This window comes from Patella vulgata, chromosome 9 (assembly GCF_932274485.2).
Source record: "Patella vulgata chromosome 9, xgPatVulg1.2, whole genome shotgun sequence".
Lineage (NCBI taxonomy): Eukaryota > Metazoa > Mollusca > Gastropoda > Patellidae > Patella > Patella vulgata.
The window spans coordinates 37,956,909-37,980,278 of NC_065887.2; positions in this window are offsets into that span (position 1 = coordinate 37,956,909).

Below are 23,370 nucleotides of genomic sequence, written 5' to 3' on the forward strand. Positions count from 1 at the left end.
GGGAGGGGGTGAATGGCTGTTATTTCAGTTGGTGATACCGAAACTCCAATATGTTTATGAACAAACTTCATGAATGTTTCTTTCATAGGTTCGTCACTGTCGGGAAAATGTATGCCTGATACTCGGATATTGTTTTTACGAGAGTATTGCTCGTTGTAATTAGCCATGCTTATGGCTTCGTTTATTCTCTGTCTCTCAGTTTCGCTTGTTTCCTTCAATTCATTAAAGTCGGCCCTGAGTTTATCATTTTCCTTCCTTAAAAGCTCGTTTTCTTTCAGTGTAGTATCAAGTTTTTCGTGAATTGCGTTAAATTCTTCCTTGAAGCTTAACAAGACCGAACTAGTAATATCACTTACTATTGTTTTAATATCATCTTTTGTTAACATATTATTTTTCATTATTGTGAGTTTATTGTTCATATCTGTCATTTCTGTAGCGTTGAGGCTTTGCCTTCTTTGATCAGTATCTATTTTCTTAAACGCTCCCCTAGTGCCCGACGACATTATTTTTTGCAGTGGTATGAGTTTTATTAATACTGTTCAACACGCGTGAGTCACTTTAACTCCCAGGTTTGTTATACAGTCACACTATACTATAACAATATACCCTGCTTGTCAATCTATAAATAGGTCAATATCTTCACTTTACAGAAAAAAACTCACTTACAAGTTAACGTCTTTTCCGATCTTCTATATATATTTACTAGGTATTCACGGATATATATAGTGTATAGTTACCGATTTTTAGTAAATAGTTTCACATATTTTAAAGACTATTACATAAAACACCTGTACACATCTGTGTGTGTTGTTGTCAGGTCGCATGTTTACTCCCACATATATTGGGTGGGGATCAGCTACGGAAATTTTAGCTTCTGTGAGGAATTGATTACGTCCTGACGATCGGAATATAAACATAATTAGCAACAATCAAGAACACACCGTCGGGTAAAGAGAAACAAGCATCAAAAGTGACTGTTATTCCTTACAAAGGGTTTTCCTGCCAGGTTTCAATACGGTTAGCGTATTGGTCTTGGGTATATGGTTAGCCTATTTGTCTTGAGTATTAGGGTTCGTGGTATACAGTTAGCGTATTGGTCTTGAGTATGCTAACAGCTAAAAACTTTGCCATTTCCATTTGGTTTTTTTTTTCATTTTCCTAAATTCGTTTAGCAAAATAAAACTAACAAGTGATGATTTTATATTGGCGTGAATGAAACTTGGAATCTGGAATAATAATAGTAATAATAATAATGGCCAAGCAGTAGAATTCATTGCTGACAATAATCAACAACAAAGGCTAACTTTTTGGGCAAAAATAAACGAATTAAAAAATATTGGTTCAATGCAATCTCATTGTGAAAATATGGGATCCTAATATCCAATATTTAAGACACCATGAACATCTTAAAATAAGTACACAACAAGACATTGCGGGATTTATTAAAAATGTCTGAATTAATTCGACAAAATAATCAAATAAAAAAACCTTGTAGAATGGACTACTGTCTGAACCATTGTAAATTTTAAACGGATTTCTTCGATTATGATCAAACTACTTATCTTTGGTTATTGTAAACTTACCTGTGTGTTTGAAATCAACTCCCGTTAAATAAAATCCATTGCACAATTTAATATCCCAACGAATAAAAAAGTTCTCTATTGAAAAAATTGACGTATTTACTTGTATTTTTGACTGAGTTCAAGACAACATGGCTTTCCTACCGTGTTGGACGAAACCATTGAATCTGTTGCGGGGTATGACAGAGATTTTGACAACCACGTGTTGCAATCAAAACAAAGCGTCCTCATTTCGATCGTTTGAGTTTGGGCAACGAAAAATATCAACTGAAGACAGCGTTGGCCGTATTTTGATGTCGTGCAATATTTATTGTTTATGATGAAAATATATTCTTTATCAATTATTTTTTTTTTTAATTTATTGTAAATAATACTTAAATCACACCATAGCCCCCATTCTTCAATAGAAGGCTTAATCTCGCTTTAACTACGTACATCTTATCAGATGTTGTAAAACTCATAGTCGTTGCTTCAGGAACATGCATATAGCCCCATAATTTTAAATACCCTGTACATGTACGTTAATCATGTTAATATCGATTAAAGATATTCATGGGTAAAATTTAAGACCCGTAAAACGAATGTCATTGTTTTTGTGTCGTATTTGTGTTCAGAAGAAAATTCATTCACCCGACTCTAATCAAAAATATGATTAAAACAAAATATTTCAAAAGGTAAAAGCTATAAACGTTGCAGAGATTTTACTAGAATGTTAAAGATAGCGAAATGAAATGAAATGGGGTTTAACGTCATACTGTTCTGGGGCCTGTTTCACAAAATTTTAACTAAGATAAAATCCAAATTTTAGTAATTTGATTGGATAATATTAGATTGATTTTAGTGCTTAGCCAATCAAAATTGAAGTATCTGCTAAAATTTTGATTTTATCTTTAGTTAAGATTTCGTGAAACAGGCCCCTGCTCCTATACTGGGCTAATGAAGACGGGCATACGCCATACAGTGTGGTTAAAGATAGTAACAAAATAAAGGAATACGGGCAGTTACGTGTATGAACGCCCAAACTCAATACCGAGCCGTGATTACACAAAACATGAATTGTCGTAAAAGTACCGCAAACCGTGACATCTTGTAACCCCTTTATACGAAATGATCTCTCCCGAAGAGTGACGTAATCGGCTTCCATTTTGGTATTTCTCCATGTCAAAAGTTTGTGGGAATTTAATTTTTTCAAGAGAGAACTTTTTTATTCGTTGGGATATTACATTGTGTAATGGATTTTAATTAACGGGGGTTGATTTCAAACACACAGTAAGTTTACAATAACCAAAGATAAGTAGTTTGATCCTAATCGAATAAATCCGTTTAAAATTTACGATGGTTCAGACAGTAAGAGAGAAATAGATGGGGTTTAACGGCAAACTTTAAATGTTCAACTGTTCTTCTCGATGTAGAACAAGGTTGTAGGGACGAAATCCCCCGGGTAGAACGTATATGCAAACTGTGTAACACTAATCAAGTGGGCGATGAAATCCACTTCATGATATACTGTCCAATCTTGCGAGATCTAAGACATAATTTCTTACCGTTATGGTTTATTAGATCCCCAACAGTAAGTAATCTAGTGTCACTATTTAATTCGACTGATCACATCGAAATAAGGAATTTATCATTGTTTATATCAAAAGGTATAGAATTAAGGCACATAATGCTCCGCTATTAACTCTAACTTTAGTTACTTTATTTTGTTGTGAATATTTTTATTTAAAATAGTAAGATTTAAATTGTAAATATCATGTCTTGAGATACGTCTTACTTTCGTTAAACACATGTATCATCAAATAGAAAGTAACTTGTAACTTAATTTGAACATTTGATATTATTTATAGATTATCTTTCAGATTTATTGTATATGTACTGCAGGCTGTTGCCTTATAGTTATAAATAAACTGTTTGTTTGTTTGATAACCGACACAAACTAGGTTCAATTTTATTTTGGGTCTAAGCCGTTGAATGACGCGTGCGGAGAAAACCCACGAGGTTTATATACAAAAATGCTTCCATGTCAATTAGTAATGCCCTTTAATAATAACTACAGGAGGACCACACCACACATAAACAATTACACCAGTCAAACATACGAATAGGGCACAATATACACAGATTTATTAGATCCAGGGGCAATCCATTAGTGTCCACTGTGCTGTACAATCCCGAGCTGCACTCAAAATGAAAGCAATCTAACAATAAGAGATACAATCCAATCAAAAAGGACGAACATTTCCCAAACGTGTTAATTTTATGTTAACACATTGAAGAAAAAAAAAATCTTTAAAATAACTATTTTCGTGGAATGAAGTAAAACAACCATTAAAATTAAAAAATGTTTAAGATGTTAAGTGGATTACAATTTCTACATTTGTATTTTATTTTATTTATTTTATGTTTGTATTTAATTTATGTACTTTATTTTCAAAGCACCGTTGGACACTTCATCGTGGAAGTTGTGAGCTACAAAAATGGAAAAGAATAATAAAATAATAATATTAAAAAATAGGACGTTAAAGCCCATTTCATTCATTCATTCGTCCCATTAGGAATTATTAATATTTATAAATCTAATATATCCAGATGCCCCTATGGTGCACAATATGTTGCTCTCAGTTTTTTTTATAGTTTCACAGATTTTCCATTAGTCACCATATAGGTTTTTTGTCCATAAAAAGCCATTTTTTTTAAAATTACATTTGATCGTAACTGATGGTCACAATCGAGTGGACGAATTCGACCCGGAAGATGAGAGAAATACATTCACAAATAGAAAGTGGTACTCATGACAGTCTAAGCATAGTTACCCTTTCCCGTGCGCGAGACACGGCTTTGTCGTTGTGTTAAAAGAAATAGGACAAAACAGAAACAGATAGATCGGTAACTTACGTGAAAATTATAAAAAACAAATTATATTAAAAATGACTTGGGTGAAAATTAGAATTGACTTGGGTGAAAATTATAAAAAAACAAATTATATTATTTTTCATGTCCCTTATCAGCCACCGTAAACCGGAACATTATGACGACATAAGCGGAAATCAGCCTGGCATATACTAAGTCACCATACATAGGGTGACCCACCATAAATAAATATCTCCATATATCTCGACAATTTCGCCACAATATTTATATATATGCCAAGCCTCAAATCAGTTTCACACAATTATAGTCTCTAAATAAATGATCATGTTGTACTTAATAAGCTATGACCATTAATCATCTATAAATAATAGACTGAAAACTGGTTCCATGTGTCGTCCATAACATCCAGACACTTTTGAGTAAAAGATAGGTTACGTGCCCTTGTTTTGAAATTAGTCTCGCTTAACTAGTCTATCGACCATTCTAAGGCTGATTGACAGGTCGGGATAATCAAGACTACTTTTTTACGAAACATAACAGAAAGCTAGAACAAGAAATTGAATTTAGAAATGAGCACGTTAGCTAGCTCAACAATTATTTTAAGAAGCTTGTTAAAGTAAAATGAAACTACTGCTAGTATCATGTTCCTGTCTAACCCGAGTGTTTCAGAGATATTATTTGTACTAAACCAAAAAGATGCCGCTCTTAACGGTACAGTTAATAATAAAGCGATTTAAAAAATGAAACGAACGTAATTTCTAAATCTGCTGTAATAACCAAGAAGCTTAATTTTACTGCTATTCAAAATCGTCAACAATAATTTTTTTACGGCTGTAATAGTTGATAGATTTGTAGAGAATTGCACGTGCCATGGCTATTTATAGTATCATACTGTCAGAAATTGAATGTGAACGCTTCAGTGGTAGTCTCGAACTATCAGCGGTTGACTGTATTTCTGTAGGTGCATGGGTCACCCTACCATACAACAAAGGAGAATCAAGCAAACATACAAGAAGAAATATCGCTCGATGACCGTGACTTTAGTGAAATCTGAAATCGCGTGCGTGTTTGTATATTGTTAATCTGATCTAGCGTTAAATAAAATAAATTGAAAGTAGTCTATATTTCGTAATTAGGTTATTATTTGATAGCGACACATTTCTTTGGACAAACGAAAGAGGGCTTTATCCCTTCTAAATCATGTAATCATGAATGTGCCAGTAAAATAGCTAATACTCGTATATTCAAAGAGCGATAGACAAATACTTTCCGGTGAAGCATTTTACGATACCTGAAATTTGGTATTAAGACGCGTATTTTGACTTTTAAATACCCCCTCCCCTCACTAAATATGAATATCTCCTCAACGAAATCATCCTTTTTAGATATAAAAAAATCCTTTTTAATTTTAATTTTGATTTTCTATTTTTAGTCTAGACCACATTTTGAATCTGATACCTCTCTATAAACTCTCGGGGGGGGGGGGGGGCGAATGGTTAGCACGTGCGCGCTTGATCAAAAGGGTTATCATTGGTTTCGATTCCCCGTTTGTACGTTGACAAGGGGTAAGGTCGCCTGTCCAACCTCGTGAGTTTTCTCCAGTTTCGTCCCACTGCTTGAGAGAGAAAGAATGGGGGTCTTTAGCAGTGGGAGGAAACCGGAGGACCGGGAGAAAACCCACGAAGTTGGACAGGTGACCACGTACAAGCGGAAATCGAAAGCCCGTCACTTGACTAAATGACAGACCTTATTATTTCACGCGCACACGTTAAACCATTAGACCATCCATCTCCATAGCGTATTAGGTGAAGGCCTTGATAAAATGTGCGGAGTTAAAGCGAGATCAAGCCTTTTATTGAAGATGAGATTTATGCTGCCCCACATCTCGATAAATGAAACAACAGACAGCAGCGCTACGGCCTACTCTTATTTTGAATTCCAACTATCCAGGGTTTATGTACGTGCACAAGAATTTGTACACGAGACCTTCGTTTTTCGTCACGCCCGAGCGACTAGACGCTGCCCTTGCCAGCTCCTCCATCCTGTACCTCTGACAAGGGGGAAGCACGCGTGATAATCCACGGAAATTTTCTCCGCCAACACTGGGATCGAACCGCGGACCGCCTGGTTAGTGAGCCAGCGCTTTAAGCACTGATCTACCGTTGTTGTTTTTTTAAACTCGTTAATTATAAACATACATTATGCAAGAGCTAAATCTGGCTATTTCAGGTCTTTCTTTGGGCCTGAAATATTATCTAAATCAGGGGCGGATCTAGGAATTTTGAAAAGGGGGGGGGGGGTGCCGCAAAATGAGGGCACTGACCGCGGAGACGCGGCACGCAGCTGAGAGGGGGGGGGGGCCAAGAAAATTATCCGTCATTTCCTGCATCTGTAGCCATTCCAAGAGCTATTTGGCTGATATTTTCGTCTAAGTAAACGTTCAGAAATCGTTGAAAAAGAGCCTTAAAATCGAGCAAAAAAGCCAGTTGAACACGCGACTCGAAAATTGTCAAGGCGAGCGAGGCATTATGATGGGAAAAAAGACGAATCTATCCCCTAGCCACTTCACTATTTTAACAAGATGCTATCATTGATGTCTGTCTATAGTCACTCTATAGGATTAGGGCACCGTCAGCTAAACAACAAGAATTCGTTTGAAAGTGGAAGCATTAATTAGACCAGACTGGTGTGTTTGAGTCGATGGTTTGAGTCATTTGGGATCCATGCAACGGGTTGAGAACGGACATATTTGGGTCTGAGAAAAGGCACTTTCAGCAGTAAAAAAGGGCACTGTAAATTATTAATTAGAAATTAAAGATACATTATGGGAGATTCGATAACGAGTTGGCAGTTCTCACTATAATAGTTAAAAACTAGATAATGTAAAGGCAATTTGCTGAAAATTTCATTCAAATTGATCCACTATGAATCAAGTTATAAGCGATTGAAATTCCCGCCTAGCCTCGATCATCAATACTAAAGTCAGTACAATAAACAGCATAGTCTCGATTATCAATTTAATCGTGAAATTGTGAAGGACAGTTATGCAGTAAATCGACTCATAATCCACTAAAGATCGCAGGCTAGCGATGCCATCTTGGTGTTTTCACGTAGTGCACTTGATTTCCATACTGCCTTTAGCATTGTAAAGGCTTGACGGGCTTTTGCTTATTCTGGCTTTGATGTCTTCTTCTGCACCGCCAGTCTTACTAATTATGCTTCCTAAGTCTGTAAATTGTTCCACTTCTTCCAGCTCTTCCCCTTTTATTGATATCGATCCACTTTTTCTAGTTTTTACTTTCATGATTTTTGTTTTTTTTTTTGTTGATTTTTAGCCCTAAGTGTTTTACTATTTCATCTAATCTGTTGGTTTTCTCTCTGATGTCTTTTATCTGGTGAGACAGTATTGCAAGGTCGTCCGCAAAATCTAGGTCTTCCAGTCTCCTTGCCATATTCCATTGAATTCCTCTTGGTTTATCAAATGCTTGTTTGGTAACCCAGTCGATCACTATTAGGAATAATGTGGGTGAGAGTAAGCATCCTTGTTTCAGCCCGGTATTTACTTGGAAGGGGTCAGTGAGAGTTGTTTCATGTATCACTTGTACTGCGAAATCTTCATAAAGAGTTTTGATGATGTTCACAATTTTAGATGGTACTCCATAGTGCCTCAGTAGTTGCCACATTCCATCTCTGTTGTTACTGTCAAAGGCTTTTTCAAAGTCTATAAAATTTATGTATAGTGATGTTTGTCATTCGACTGATTGTTCCACTATTATTCTGAGGGTAGCAATTGGTTAGTGCAGCTTCTATTGGATCTGAAACCTGCTTGTTCATCTCGGAGAACTTTGTCTACTGCATCTTTCATCCTGTCCAATATTACTGTACATAAGATCTTACTCGCAACAGGGAGAAGGATTATGCCTCTCCAATTATGCCAGAGAGACTGGCTGGTCTGGCTCTGGTCTGTTTAGGGCACTAATAAAGTGTTCATTCCATCTTTCCATCTGTTCATTTATCTTGGTAAGAACTTTTACATCTTTGCTTTTCATGGGTTTAGACTTGCATGTTTTACGTTTACTCAAGGTCTTTGTAATGTCATAGAGGGTCTTAATATCACCCATGCATGCCGCCATTTCTGCATCTGTAGCTAGTTGGTTCACATATTCTCTTTTGTCATTTCAGCAAAATATTTTCACCTCGTTATTAATTGTTTGGTGTTTAGTTTGTGTTTTTGTTTTTGCATTGTTAACTTTTTCTTTCATATTCCTTCTTTCTTCAACTTTCTGCCACGTATTTTCAGACATCAAGCCTTTCTTATTGTTGGTCCTTTTCCCTAGATCTTTTTCCTAGACACCAAACGAAAGAAGTTGGATTATACATTGTCTTAATTTAAAAATTACATGAACAGAAGTTAGAAATTACATGAATAGAAGTTAAAAATTACATGAATAGAAGTTAGAAATTTGACGATAGCACGTTAGAATTTTGAATCTAATATACCGCCATAGTTCTTGGGTTCATGATTCATTCAATGAACTTTACAGTCAGCCCTCGTAATTGATGTTTGACCGTTGAATGAACCGGTGAAAAAAAGAAACATGGCTGTTATTGCAGCTTAAGGGTCAGCCTAGGCTATATTTCGGAGAATAAAAGCATTTAATATTGTATGAAAAGCCCTTAAAAACCGCTTCCTTAGGCCAGAGCAATTAACCACTACACACATACTCACCCTTACAGAACACAATATAGCCCTGACTATACTCATGACGTCTGAGGCATATAATATGATTTTGCACATATATTTTTCTTGTAAAATTGTTATTTGGCATATTATTTTAGTAAATAAACTATAATTTGATTTAAAGTACATCCCCACTCAGTCATAAACTTGCATGTTGTAGAGCATTTCCGACAGTCTATTTTTCAAAATTTTCTTGGCGAGGTCCCCAATGGACTCGCTACTTTGGCGCTCACAAGGGGAATTCGTTGGGGTTCGCAAGTCCGTTCGTTTGACATTTTGTTCTCTAGTCGGATAAACTAGTGATCAGGTGACGAACGGTATCTGGGCAGATCTATTTATCTCGACGATCGGTGCCTGACAGAATACTGTAAGACAGCATTTCCGGCAGTCTATTTTTCAAAATTTTCTGGGGGAGGACTCCCTACTTTGACGCTCGTGAGTGGGCTTCGTCGTGATTCGCAAGTCCGTTCGTTTGACACTTTACCTCATCGATCAGTGCCTGAAATACTGCCAGGCTGCATTTCCAGCAACTTGTTTTTCAAAATTTTCTGGGGGAGGCCCCCTACCCCTAGTTGAAGCTCGTGCCTTTGCCCCCTTAAGCTTGGACTTTGCCCCAGCTTTGCCCCTCCAATCACCGACGGCTGGCGCCGCCACTGCCTGACACAAGGCGAAGATATTAACAAGGCAGAACTTCTTTGATTTGCGTCGACCCAGGCTTATCGAAACACGTAAAATTCGTAACAAGTCAAATCAGCAATATAATATAGTCATTTAATTAATAATAAGAATAACTATATGTGGCATAATTATTTAGAAATTTGCTACTAAAAGTGGTCTCCCCTTCATAAGATGGTTTGTAGATTGTTATAGTTAGGATTTAACTAATCTGTGAGAAATACATATAACAATAAGCTGATAATCTACCAGTATTTATAAACAATCGTACTGTCTACATGGAAATAATCGGCTTATGGCTGAAATGTTTCGACTTGCTTTAGTTGGAATTAGTGAATTTATTATTGATTTATAGTCACGTGATTCACAAACATGGCCGAATTGTTGAGACGGGAATGAAACGGAAAGTCCATTTACCAAAGAAAACAAGCTGATATAATATAAGGATATTTGACTAAGTGGATCTTTAACGTACTCGTGTTTATTACAAAGAAATAAGGTGAATCTTTTCTTTTTTTTTTTTTTCGTCACTTCCCGATTCTTTAAATCTGTGTTACGGATCAATCCTAGCAAAGATTTCCGTGTTAAAATTATAATATATTGAAATATGTTTAACCAGTTCTTTCACATACATGTATATGTTTAATATTGGTGGAGACCAACATTGTCAATTAAAATAAAATAAAAAACAGTTTCTTGAAATGTCTCATTGTAATTGTATTCCATAGAAAAATATCTAAGCTATGTGAATCCCTCAAAACAGAAGTGATACCAGGTGTTCTAGAAAATGTAAACATTGTGTACGAGTACGATACCCGGCACTATATATATTGTACTACGATAACAGTCGAGTTAAGGGTTAAGGGTGCATTATGTAAGATTTAGATATAGAGCAAACAGTTCCCACTATAGTAGTTTAAAAAAGATAATGAAAAAGCAATGTATTGAAAATTTCATTCAAATTACTTCATTCTGAGCAAGCGTAGTCTCGATTATTTTCATTTTTACCGTTGTTAAGATAATAAATAAAGTCAATGGCTATCGTGATTCAATTGGTTGAAGATCACAACCATTCGATGTTCTATAGTGTTGATTATGGGCTTGTCGTGTAAATAAATGGCTAATTTATAATTTATATAACATTTAAGGTCAAAAGAAAGATCTGCAATAGGCAGGTTTAACTCTTACATAATGCATCTTTCCTGGCCACTCCTAGCTCTCTATGTGTCAATTTCTTGTAAACCCTAATCAATAAAATAAATAACGATTTAGTTTCAAAATGACTCAATTTATCGGGAACGAACATTTTTCGTTGTGGTGACAAATTATCTTTATAGTTTCATATAACTGTAACAATTAAAACCTACCATATCTGTTTTCAGAAGATGATTTTATCCACGACTGCCATTGTTTTAATTGCTCTAGGATGTATAATGTTCGGTATAGGAATTGGTGTTTTCATTTGTTACTCTCAAGAACAGAGTCGAGCAAAGACCGGGCCTACAAGATTAAACACAGCCAAAAGACGTAGTCGGTTCGTTCGGGGACTTCGACCTTCTCTAGCAGAAAAGGGTGAGCTGCCTCGACCAAAATCTGCCAATGCCCAAATGTCTGGTTATCACTCAAGACATCTTAAATGTAGCGACAGACCGCGTCGAGTCAGTGAAGTTAGTATTTCCTACAAACAGCGACAAGAATTGTTATCAAAGTCAGCTTTAGATAGTATACCTGAGAACGAACCGAGAGCACCAGGTGAAATGAGTTTTGTGGATGAGACGATGAAGCCCGATATCAACAAAGCTGCTCAGCGGGTTTCTGGTGATGACAGTTCCAAAGAAAATGGTCATGCAGAACCAGTTGCAATTGATGGTGGTGCCAATACTAAAATCCCAACAGCACATGATGGTATTACTAAAATTTCACGAGCAGATGATGCTAGTACTAAAATCCCAAGACCAGATGGAGAAACCGGTTGTACTGTTAATAGAGAAGTGGGTCTCGCCAGTAGGGGACCTAACTCCAAAACATGCAGTGAGGCTCCGAATGTTGATCAGGATATCGTCCTGCAGAATAAAAACGACCTTAATACATTTAGTAATGCAGAGGACTAAGAAGATTATAAAATATTATATAATTTATTTCTGTTGATCAAAGTGCTATATAATAAATATACATGACCGCGTGGTTCATTCAGTAATACTTGGTAATTTGAGTTAAAACAAATTCTGTTTTTATATTTCAAATTGAAGCGTTGTACTGCATACACGTGGGCCTATCAGAAATGAAATGGAGTTTAACGTCCTACTGTTCTGCTCCTAACTGTATCAGTTATATAATGTTAGAAACCAAATTACACTACTGATTAAAATACTTTTAAGACATAAAATTGCATACATAAAATAATTATAAGATAGTCAAGGAAAGCGTGTAAATCAGGCCCGTAGCTAGCAGAGGACATAAAATAATTATAAGATAGTCAAGGAAAGCGTGTAAATCAGGCCCGTAGCTAGCAGAGGACAAGGGGGCAGCAGCCCCCCACCTCTGGAAAAAATCCATTGGATGCAATAGGTAGCTAACGACCAATGTGCCCATATCAGTATGGACGCCCCTTTAAGCCGAGTGACATTGGTTGGGAGCGCACGACGAGATTTGCAGGGCACCCAACCAATGTCACTTGTTTTAAAGGGTGTCTCACCAAACATGTCGATATATGGTATGATTGTCAGGCCGCGCATAATGCATAATACCGAGTGAGATTGGTCGGGCGCCCACGACTTGATCAATGGGGCGCCCAAAACGACAATGCCGAGATTGGTGGGCCGCCCACGACGAGATCATGTGCACCCATAATATAATTGGCGGGGCGCCCATAATGCCGAGTGAGATTGGTTAGGCGCCCACGAATGAATTCGTGTTCCTTCCTTCAAATTTGTATGTATGATGTTTATATCAAAATATCATAATACGCCAATATCCCAAATTCAGCCCCCAAATTGAAATTTCCGTCAACTTCTTAGTTCCTCTCCTCAGGCGCAAACCCTATTTTCCAAAATTTTCGGACTTGCGCGTAGGGGTCTTTAGCAGTGGTAGGAATCCGGAGGACCCGGAGAAAACCCACGAGGTTGGACAGGCGACCCTACTCCTTGTCACATACAAGCGGAGAATCGAAACCACGCCAGTTGACTCAATGACAAACCTTATGACACAGCGCGCACGTGCTAACCATTCGGCCATCCAATCTCTCTGGGCTACTAGAATATAACACCATTAGTGAAATTATTAGTGAGCAGAAATTCGCTCATGTATCTGTCATCACTCGTCACTTCAGTCAGTTATATTGAGGGATAAATCTTGTTTTCCTTTTCCGCTCGTCACTTCCGATTGTTGAAGCATTGATTACTCATCTATCGTAGCAATTATAATAATAAAATAATATTTGGAACGTGTTTAACCAGTTCTATCACATATGTGATAATAACTGGCACCAATATTGTCCTTTAAGCCATAGTAAATTCGTGGTATTTAATTAAAGGGGTAGTATGGAAGATTAGATAACGATCTGACATTTCACGCCATAATAGTTAAAAACTAGATGATGTAAAGGGAATATGCTGAAAATTTCAGTCAAATTGCTCCACACTGAACCGAGATGTTAGCATTTGAATTTTAAGCCAAGCCTCTATAATTATTAATAAAGTCGATACGATGAAAAACATAGTCTCGATTATCAACTTTTTGATTAAATCATCAATGAGCATTGAACTGCAAATCGGATCCTAATCCAGTAAATATCGCAGACAAACATTGACATCAAGAGGTCTGGATAAGTTAATTAATGTCTAATTAATAATTTTAAGTAATAAATAACGTACATAGCTCTATATATACTAATCAGAAAGGCACTTTAATCAAATCATTCTAGAACACGACTTACTAAATGGATCAAAGCAATGTTTTGTGAACAGTATGTTGACACATTAGTGATTAATTCATCACAATTCCAAGACATTACGAGAAGGTTTAGAGTCTGTACACAGTCTATATATCAATATCTGGTGTGTCCACCACGAGTGTCAATAACAGCAGCGCAACGTCTGTATAAGGAGTGGACCAGACGATTGATGAACGCCATTGGCACCTGGAACCACACTCTCAGAAAAGCCTGGCGCAATCCATCGGTTGTGTTTGGTTTCGGTACGACGTTATTAAGTCTCCTCTGAATTTCATCCCAAAGATGTTCAATCGGTTTTAAGTCCGGACTAAGGGTTGGCCAGTGCCTAACGTTGACACTGTACTGCTGTAGAAATTCCCGATTGGCGGTGTGGGCACGAGCGTTGTCATGCTGGAAAACGTTGTTTCGATGACGTGCGAAATCTGGTATGATGTGGGGTCTGAGAGCTTGATCGATGTAGCGCACTGCTGTGATGTCGCCTCCTCTCCCTGGACCAAGACTTTAAAACGCCACAGATCCATTCTCTGGTTCAGGCCAATTCTACCCCAAACCATTATGCTTAGACCTCCCCACGACTCTCGTTCCATGACACATTGGTCAGAATAACGCTGGCCACGTCGACGCCATATTGTGGTCCTGCCATCTGAAGTTGATACGCGATACCGACTCTTATCTGTGAACAGAACAGTTCTCCATAGCTTGTGTCGCCTGTTCCGATGTTGTTGGGCAAACTGTATAAGTTCATGCCGATGGCTAGGTGTGAGGATCGGTCCACGGTAAGGTCTACGGCAATGGGTTTTCTCTCTGTTAAGACGTCGGCGCACGGTATCGGTACTGATGGGTCTTCCGTGTGTTCCCACTATCTGATGTGCTGTCTCGGATGCCTGTGTGAAGGGTTTCTGCATGTGCTGTCGCACAACATGGCGGTCTTGTCGCCTTGTGGTTACGGCTTGGGCAGTGTGGCCAGCGTCGAGTCTTCCAAGCGCTTAGTTCCTCTGAGCTGTCGTGAGTCGTGGTATGCTGCTGACGTTGTAGTGTGAATGATTCAACAAGGTATGGGGTGCATTTTATAGGGCTGGCCCCGGTGAACAGCACGAGCAGCATGGAGAACACATTACCATCTCAGAAGTCAGGTTTCGTTTTAGAGAACATTTCCTGGGTTAAATTCTGTGTTTTGGAAGGAGCATTATTGTTCAGGTAAAGTTGGAGATGTGGTCACAAATATACAATAAAAACATTTGGCAAGTTTTATGCAATGCGTCTATTCAGAGTAACATACCAACCTGAATTTTCTTTTGCTGCTTAGTATAGTAACTGATGTTAGAACGAGTGTGACAAAGTACCCTATAACTTTCATCAAATTGAACGATTATTTAGGTGCATAGAACTTATTATCTCCCAGCTGACTTTTCAACTCTGTAGTATGCTTATGTTATGTCATTTACAAGCTACATATGATCTGTGTACAACCTCGGCATGACTTCAAAGGAAATATGCAGTGGTCAGTTAATCATACCATGCCTGATACATAAACAATTCCATATATGATGATGACTCTTATCCATTTTCCCTAGTTCCCAGGAGTTTGCTGACAGTAAGCTAGACTGGGAATCGGGCTCCTCCAGACTTATGTCTATTTCATGTTCTTAATAAAGGGCTTATAATTATGCTGATCCTCTGTTATCTGTAGTGTTACACGCGATATAACACTGAAGCCATACTTGTCTGAATAGTACACCATATTAGTGGGACATTTTTTATACGCCCACATTTTCATGTGGACGTATTATGTCGTCGCCCACGTCCACCCGGACATCCGTCCGTCCACAATTTGATTTTGGACATTCTACAGGTCACAGTTTTTATCTGATTTAGACGAAACTTGGAATATAGGTTTATCTCTCAAATAACTTGGTTCCTTTCGATATTGGCCCCTGATTGTACGAAAAATCACGTTTTTAGCTTGTGAACACTCTAGAGGTCACAATTATCAACTGGGTTTGATAAAACTTGAACTGCATGTTTATAAGACAAAGATCTCGGTTCCTTTCGATATTCGCGCATATCGGCGCGTAACTTCCTGAATTATGGCCCTTGATTGTACGAAAAATCTCGCTTTTAGCTTGTTTCTCTAGAGGTCACAATAATTATTCGATTTCAACAAACGTTGGAATATATCACCGTTACACCCTAATGATGGTGGAATTCGAATTTCGTGAAAATTGGACCAAGGCTGCGTGTGAAAATGGCCGTCCCTCGTACGCAAATAGTTTAAAAATATGTTATATCAAGGTTGTGGACCCTCTAGACGCCACAATTTTGATCTGATTTTGACGAAACTTAAAATTTTTGTTTATATCGCAAAGATCTTGGTTCCTTTCGATTGGAACGTAACTTCCTGGATAATGGCCCCTGATTGTTCGAAAAATCGCATTTTTAGCTTGTGGACCCGCTAGAAGTCACAATTTGTATCCAATTTTAACAAAAAACTTTCAATATATCACCGTAACACATCAATGAAGGTTGAGTTCGAATCTCGTAAAAATCTGACCGAAACTACAGGATAAAATGGCCGCTCCCTGTAGGAAAATATTGTAAAAGTATTTTATACCAAGGTTGTGGAAACTCTAGAAGTCACAATTTTTATCCAATTTTGATGAAACTTGAAATGTATGTTTATAATGGGATCTTGATCATTATAATGGTTACGATAAGAGGCAGCAAACCATTCAACTTGTACAACCTTTTGGTTCACACAGTTGACGAGCAGGTTCTTATGTCACTGTACCCATGGAACAGTGAATCTGGCATACCATTGAAAGTTGATCAGTACACCGGACAAAGTTTTGAAATCTGACCCAATAATATTCCCTTGACGACCCGCTTCCTCGAGGTCAAGGGTAAGGTAAAGTGACAAAATGGGGGAGTCGAATTTTATCAAACCACGAACTCTTAATGTTGGCACGGCGAAAGTTTCATGGAGAAGTATTCTTCCCCATTTTAAATCTGTACTTTACATTTACCACATGCATATATCGGAATACGAATGGTCGTAACTTGGGCAAGTCAAAAAACGTGATGTTTGGGCTATATAGAGAATCTCCTACGAGTTTTATTTATATAAAAAAATCAACACAAGTCGATACTTTATCACCCAATCCCTTCTTACATGCACAAATAAATAAATATAATTTTTTGCTATAGATTTCACTTTTACTGAATCTGATTACATTACGGCGTAGTGATACATCATTTTTTGACAGCAATTCAACCATTGCAAAGTCCTTGACCCGGTGTTTCCATCAAGGCCAATTAAATAAAAATAGTTCCTTTTTAATAAGAAAGAAGTTACATTTAATAAAAAAAAAATATGATCTGTTCTTTGAAATTAAAAAAAAGCAGTTCCTTTTTGATTGACCAATCAAATTCATGTAAAGCGATAGATTATGAAATTTATCACACAAGCGATATCTACTGTAGAATGTATTATTGGGTGATAAATCAAAATAACGTGTATAGTCGGATTTTTTATTTTAATTGCCAATAAAATTTATATTGTGATTTCTTGAAATACGTGAATTTAACTGAACATAAGCTTATCCAGACGGTAGAAGAGGGCGGTGTTAATGATAAAAAAAACCCCGGTAAATTAGAATTAAAATCACGTAACTCCGATTTTTAATTTTTGTAACACCTGTGTAACGCTTTTCCTCGTTTTTGACAACAAATAAGTGTTAAGCCAAAAATGTAGATACATGTATTACAGCTTTTAATACATTCAACTGGGGATACAAGGTAGTGTCCGGACAACACTAGTGTTACCCGTATCACATTTAAGGGGCTCCGGTTAACTCTTTTACTTGACACAAACTAACACTAGCATAACACATCACAACTTTTTTTGTATTGACCTCACCATTGCCTTCTGATAGGACTGAGACCTAAAATGGACATAACATATAAAATAATATTTTGAATTATCAAACTTTCTTTTACAGAAGAGCAATACGTATTGGTCCCACTAGATTGATTACATCTATGAATTTCATTTGTACAGTAACCTATAAGCTACAAAATGCTGAAATGCAAAAGACTGTATGTAACGAAATACTCTTTATAACTCTCCTCAAATTGAACGGTAATTTAGGTGTTTAGAACTTATAATGACCTCCAGTCATGCTTCATGATAATATATATAATATTGACCTTTTAACTCTGTATGCAGTGTTCTTAAGTCACGATTATCTGTGTTGTAATTAAACATGTAACTAATTCCAATATGTCCTTTACAAGCTACACATGCTCTGTGTATAAGCTCCGCATTACTTCAAAGGATATACGTACTGGTCAGTAAGCATGCCATGACGAGATAAAAGAGACAATTTCATGTATGACCATGAGCTTATCTATGATCAGAAGGTATATAACTGAAGACAACTAAGGGCGACTAGAGGGCACAGAGAGACGGAGAGACCGGCGTATGGACTAACCCAAGGCAGCGGCTGAATGGTGGATTTAATATTGTTAGATGTGTTCCTGTCGTAGTCTAGTCCTCGGTGTAATCTAGTTCCGATGTAGTTTAGTTCATGTTGTATGTGTGTAACTGTAGTTGTTATATATACCTGATGTAAATAAATCCTATATTTACTAAACTGGTCTACTGCTTTCACTAACATAGTGCTACATGTAGAGGGGGTGTTTGAATTTTTATAGGAATCGTGCGATGCGTACCGTCCAGTTAAAAAACAACTGAGTAAGTTTGTAATGCTTCATAAAGCAGGATAGTTGCATGGTCGTATGGTTAGCGCTTTCGCGTTGTATCATAAGGTCTGTCATTGAGTAACTGGCGTGGTTTCGATTCTCCGGTTGTACGTGACAAGGAGTAGGGTAGCCTATCCAACCTCGTAGCTTTTCTCCCGGTCCTCCGGTTTCCTTCGTCTGCTAAAGATCCCTACGCGCAAGCGAATAATAGAAATAAAATTATAAACCATATGTTAGTCCCGAAATGACCTAGTTTGTATTTAGTGGACTCAATTTAGGTCGGCACTTTATATGATCATACATTTAAAGTTGTATATATCGAAAGATGATGGAAATATGCCACCGGTTTGACAAAGAGTTGGCGAATATCTGACGGTCGGATGAAAGTTTTATGGCACGTCGGCTCCAACCGGGATATATCGCGCCACATGTGGTCAGACATACCGAGGTCCCGTGTATAAACATTTACATGCACATAAGAACCCTTGACGGTTGGAATTCGAAATAAGAGCAGGTCGAGTCGCCGCTGTCTAGGCTAAATTTGCCCTATGGCACATTGTGTGCCGTATCCCCGTCGTTAGCCCAGTCTATGTAGAAAGTAAAGCCTCATTTCCAGTTAAAATAAACTTAAAAACGCAAATTGTCGTGCTTGTCGCAATATAGCTGTTCTCTAAAATTTCTATTTAAGATCATGCATTGGAGTACTATGCACTACAGTAAATTAACAATTGCTAATGTAGGAAATCGCCTCGGTAAATTTTTATCTCGAGCAAGATTTTCTAATTAGTCATGCCTACATATAATATATTTCAGTTTTTTTATCAGGTTTATCATTAATTTTTGAAACCTTTCCAATTTAGGAACTAGACTAAGACAGAAAATATTTTTAAAAGCGACCCCCCAGCCACAAGTTACTTCATCACTACAGAGAAGAAATAAACTCGAGAAAAGAGAGCTGTTGAACGCATTACTTCAATTGTTGTAATAAAATTTTGATAAAATGGGCTAGACTTGTTTTTGTTTTCTAATATCGGCTCAAAACCGCGGGATCTCCATTTTGGCTGTGTGCTTGGCCGAGTTTCCCGTAGATCGATTGGCCTATTATTAAAGAAATGGCTTGTGAGGCGACAGCCAGACGACAACATATACCAGGATTTGTCTTTGGGTACCTCCCGCCCCCACCCGCTTTATGGAGTGGACGAATTATTGCATAAATACCATTATTCCAAAAAGACATTTAAACATGTCTGGACCAGCTCCATCCGTACATCTGACGAGGCCCATTGATCACACTGTGCATTTTGATGCCGGTTACGCATGGGGTGGGCACATTGCCGTTTTTGGACGAGTAATTAGGTTCCACCTACACGTATACAACAGTGTAAGACGCACTTCTGAGAGTGGCATGTGTGTACTTTTTCTTCTTTCCTTAAAGGATTCGTCATGACTCGGTGTCTTGGTAACCTGGAGAAGTCCCGGGTTCGTTTCCGGTGTTGGGCGAAATAATTCCTACACTGGATATTCCGGCGTGGTTCCTCTTGTCACTGATGCTAGACGTAGATTCTACACGGGCCACGCCTAGTCCGTGCAGATAAGACAATAAACGCAGACGTAATGCATGTCGGTGATGTAAATTCGTGCAGCAAAGTCTTCCCTGGAGTGCAAATCCGCCTGCCTTTGATTTGCAAACATTGTGAGTGTTATAATTTTAAACAGCAGGAACCTCAACAGGGGCGGCGGGGGGGGGGGGGCGAATAAGTTAAAACAGTGTACATGTATAAACGATTTCAAATCCACTCCAAAGCGGCGCACAGCTGGACGTGGAGTGTATTTGTTTTTACCTGCAATAACTGTGATATATTCATGGAAACAACTAACTAGGAAACAACAGGTAACATGCATGCTTTACTCAAACAGATCTGCGATGTGTAAATCGGGCGTTCTGGGACCTTCGAAGGGGGGTAGCTAGATCAAATTTAAGGCACGTTGGGTGGGGTGGGGGCAGCGCTGGAAAATTTTAGCTTCTGTGGGAATTATGATTACGTCCTGAAGATCTGGGTCCGTATTCAAAGGATATCACTTAACTAATTCCGCTTAAATATACGGAACTTCCTGTAAGTTAAGGGTAAGTGGTATTCAGAGGCAATGTTTAGTATAAGATTTTCCATTTTGAGTGAGAAAAATCCATTTAACTTAAAGTGACCTTGGGAGGTACCTCAAAGAACAATATTGGTGTCAGTCATAGAACTGGTTAAACGCGTTTCAAATATAATTTTAACAAAGCTCATTGCTACTATAGATGCGTAATGAAAGTTTCAACAATCGGAAGTGAAGAACGCGAAAGGAAAACGAGTTATCCCTCTACAACTAACTGAAGTGACGAGCGATAACAGATGGACGGGCGAATTTCTGCTCACTAATTTTTTTTTTTCTAAACAATATTTATTCACAGAAACTGGATTGGAGAACAGGCAAAAGCCTATAGACTCCCTCTCCATAAAAGTACAAACATAAATATATAATGAAAAGTGAAGTAAAGTAAAGTGAACGATTAAATTATAGAATGGCTATATACACGATATGTACAAACCACAATCAGAATGTTTATATTTCATCAATTTACATACGGAATATTCAAAATCTTTGGGAGATGTCGAGGAAGTTATGTACTGCCGAAAAAAATTCTTCAGAATTGTTTCTGTCTTCAGTTCCGAATAATAAATTTTGAGAATTTTGATAAAGTTTTGGAAGTTTTGATATTGTTGCAGATCGTGCTCACTAATAATTTCTTCGAAGACCAAAAGTTGTTATATACTCTTCAAAAAAAGTAGGGGATATTGATATGCAAATACCTATGCAGGTTGTGATATGATAAATAGTCATGGACACTTGACATGCTTTGAGAGTATGTTCACAGATGAAGAACGTATCGCCCCAACAGAACCACCTGCGACGTACAATAGCGCCGTACACGTGGGAGGGGTTCATTGTCAGATTTGACACTTCAAGGAAGGGCTGATGAAAACTGCCGCGTGCTGGTTTATCCTGTCAATGTTTGCTTTCCTATGGGTTCTTGCATAAGATTTACTGTTTAGCGTATCATGGGTATTAGTGTGTTACGTTTAATTTTCAATGAGACGTCTTCAACATGATGAACGTCTAGATACAAGAACACGAGAAAAATAAAAATAGTCCGTGCATTCCCTTGTTTTTATTCATTCTATACTTAATAAAAACATGGTCATGCACGGACTTTTTATATTTTTCTTTCGTGTTCTCTTATCTAGTGACAGTCAATTCTGTTAATGAACTGTCAGATATCCCCTCTCTATATATATATCTCTCTCTCTGGTAAGGGGGTAGGCCGAATGGTTAGTGCGTACGCGTTGTATCATAAGGTCTGTCATTGATTCAACGCGGACGTAAACAGAACCAAGCTACATGGCGTGGTTTCGATTCCCTGGTTGTGCGTGACAAGGAGTAGGGTCGACTGTGCAACATCGTGAGTTTTCTTCGGGTTCTAAGGTTTCCTCCCACTGCTAAAGACCTCTACGCGCAAACAAATTATTGAAATAAAAGTGAATCATATGTTAGTCCCAAAATCAACTAGTTTGTTCGAGTGGACGTTACCCCCCCCCCTCCCTCTCTCTCTCTCTCTCTCTCTCTCATCAAATTCTGAAATGATAATTGAAATTGTGCATGGAAAATTCCACCAGTATGTATGATTCAACGGGGACGTAAACAGAACCAAACTACACGGTTTGGTAACATATTGTTGTGTTAGTTAAAAAAAAATACATGTAAATATATGTAAAACTTTAGACTAAATTCAGTTTGCCATTTTCAAATAATCAATAAATTTATGTAGCAAAATTCATTGCATTCGGACTAGTGTGTGAAATAGCTTAATTTAACGTCCGCTTCCACCGAAGTGATATCGCAGTTTAGATGTCTGGTCCCTTAAAGTACCAGGTCGCTGGAACGAGACGTTCTACCCCACACATAGGCGTACGAGTCAGGGGCCAATCTGTCTATTCGGGCTGACGGGCAAAGTGAAAACAAAAATTGTTATTTCACATAGTTGGCAAAATAAAGTGCCCGAAATCTAATAAAACACTAATTTTACTTTACTTTTAATTAAATACCACGAATTTGTACTAAAGGGAGAGAAAGACTAGAAAGGTGACGGCGTAGAAATATTTTACGGAGTAGAAATATTTTACGGCGTAGAAATATTTGGTGAGCTGTGTCCATATCGACTGAAAGAGAATCAGTTTCGTGCGAGTTATTCCCCCTTGAAATCGAAATCGGATTCAGACCACATGATCGTAACAGACTTTAAACATTATACGTAATCATATAGCTTAAATGACAATATTGGTGTCAGTCATTATTATATATGTGACAGAACTGGTTAAACACATTCCAAATATAATTTTAACACATAGCTCATTGCTACGGGCGATGTGTCACAAACACTTGAATAAAAGGGAAGTGACGACAAAAACGAGTTATCCTTCTATATAACTGACTGAAGTAACGAGCGATAACAGACACACGGGCGAATTTCATTTCACTGATAATTCCGTTGAAGATGGAAAACTGTTATATGAGTACGGTGAGAGGATATATCAGAATTCAAAAATAGAATTGGCTGTCACTAGATAGAGAAAACGAGAAAAATAGAAAAATCCCGTGCATTCCCCTGTTTTTATTCATTCTGCTCTTAATAAAAACATGGTAATGCACGGACTTTTTCTAATTTTTGTTCATTATCTTTTATTTTCTGA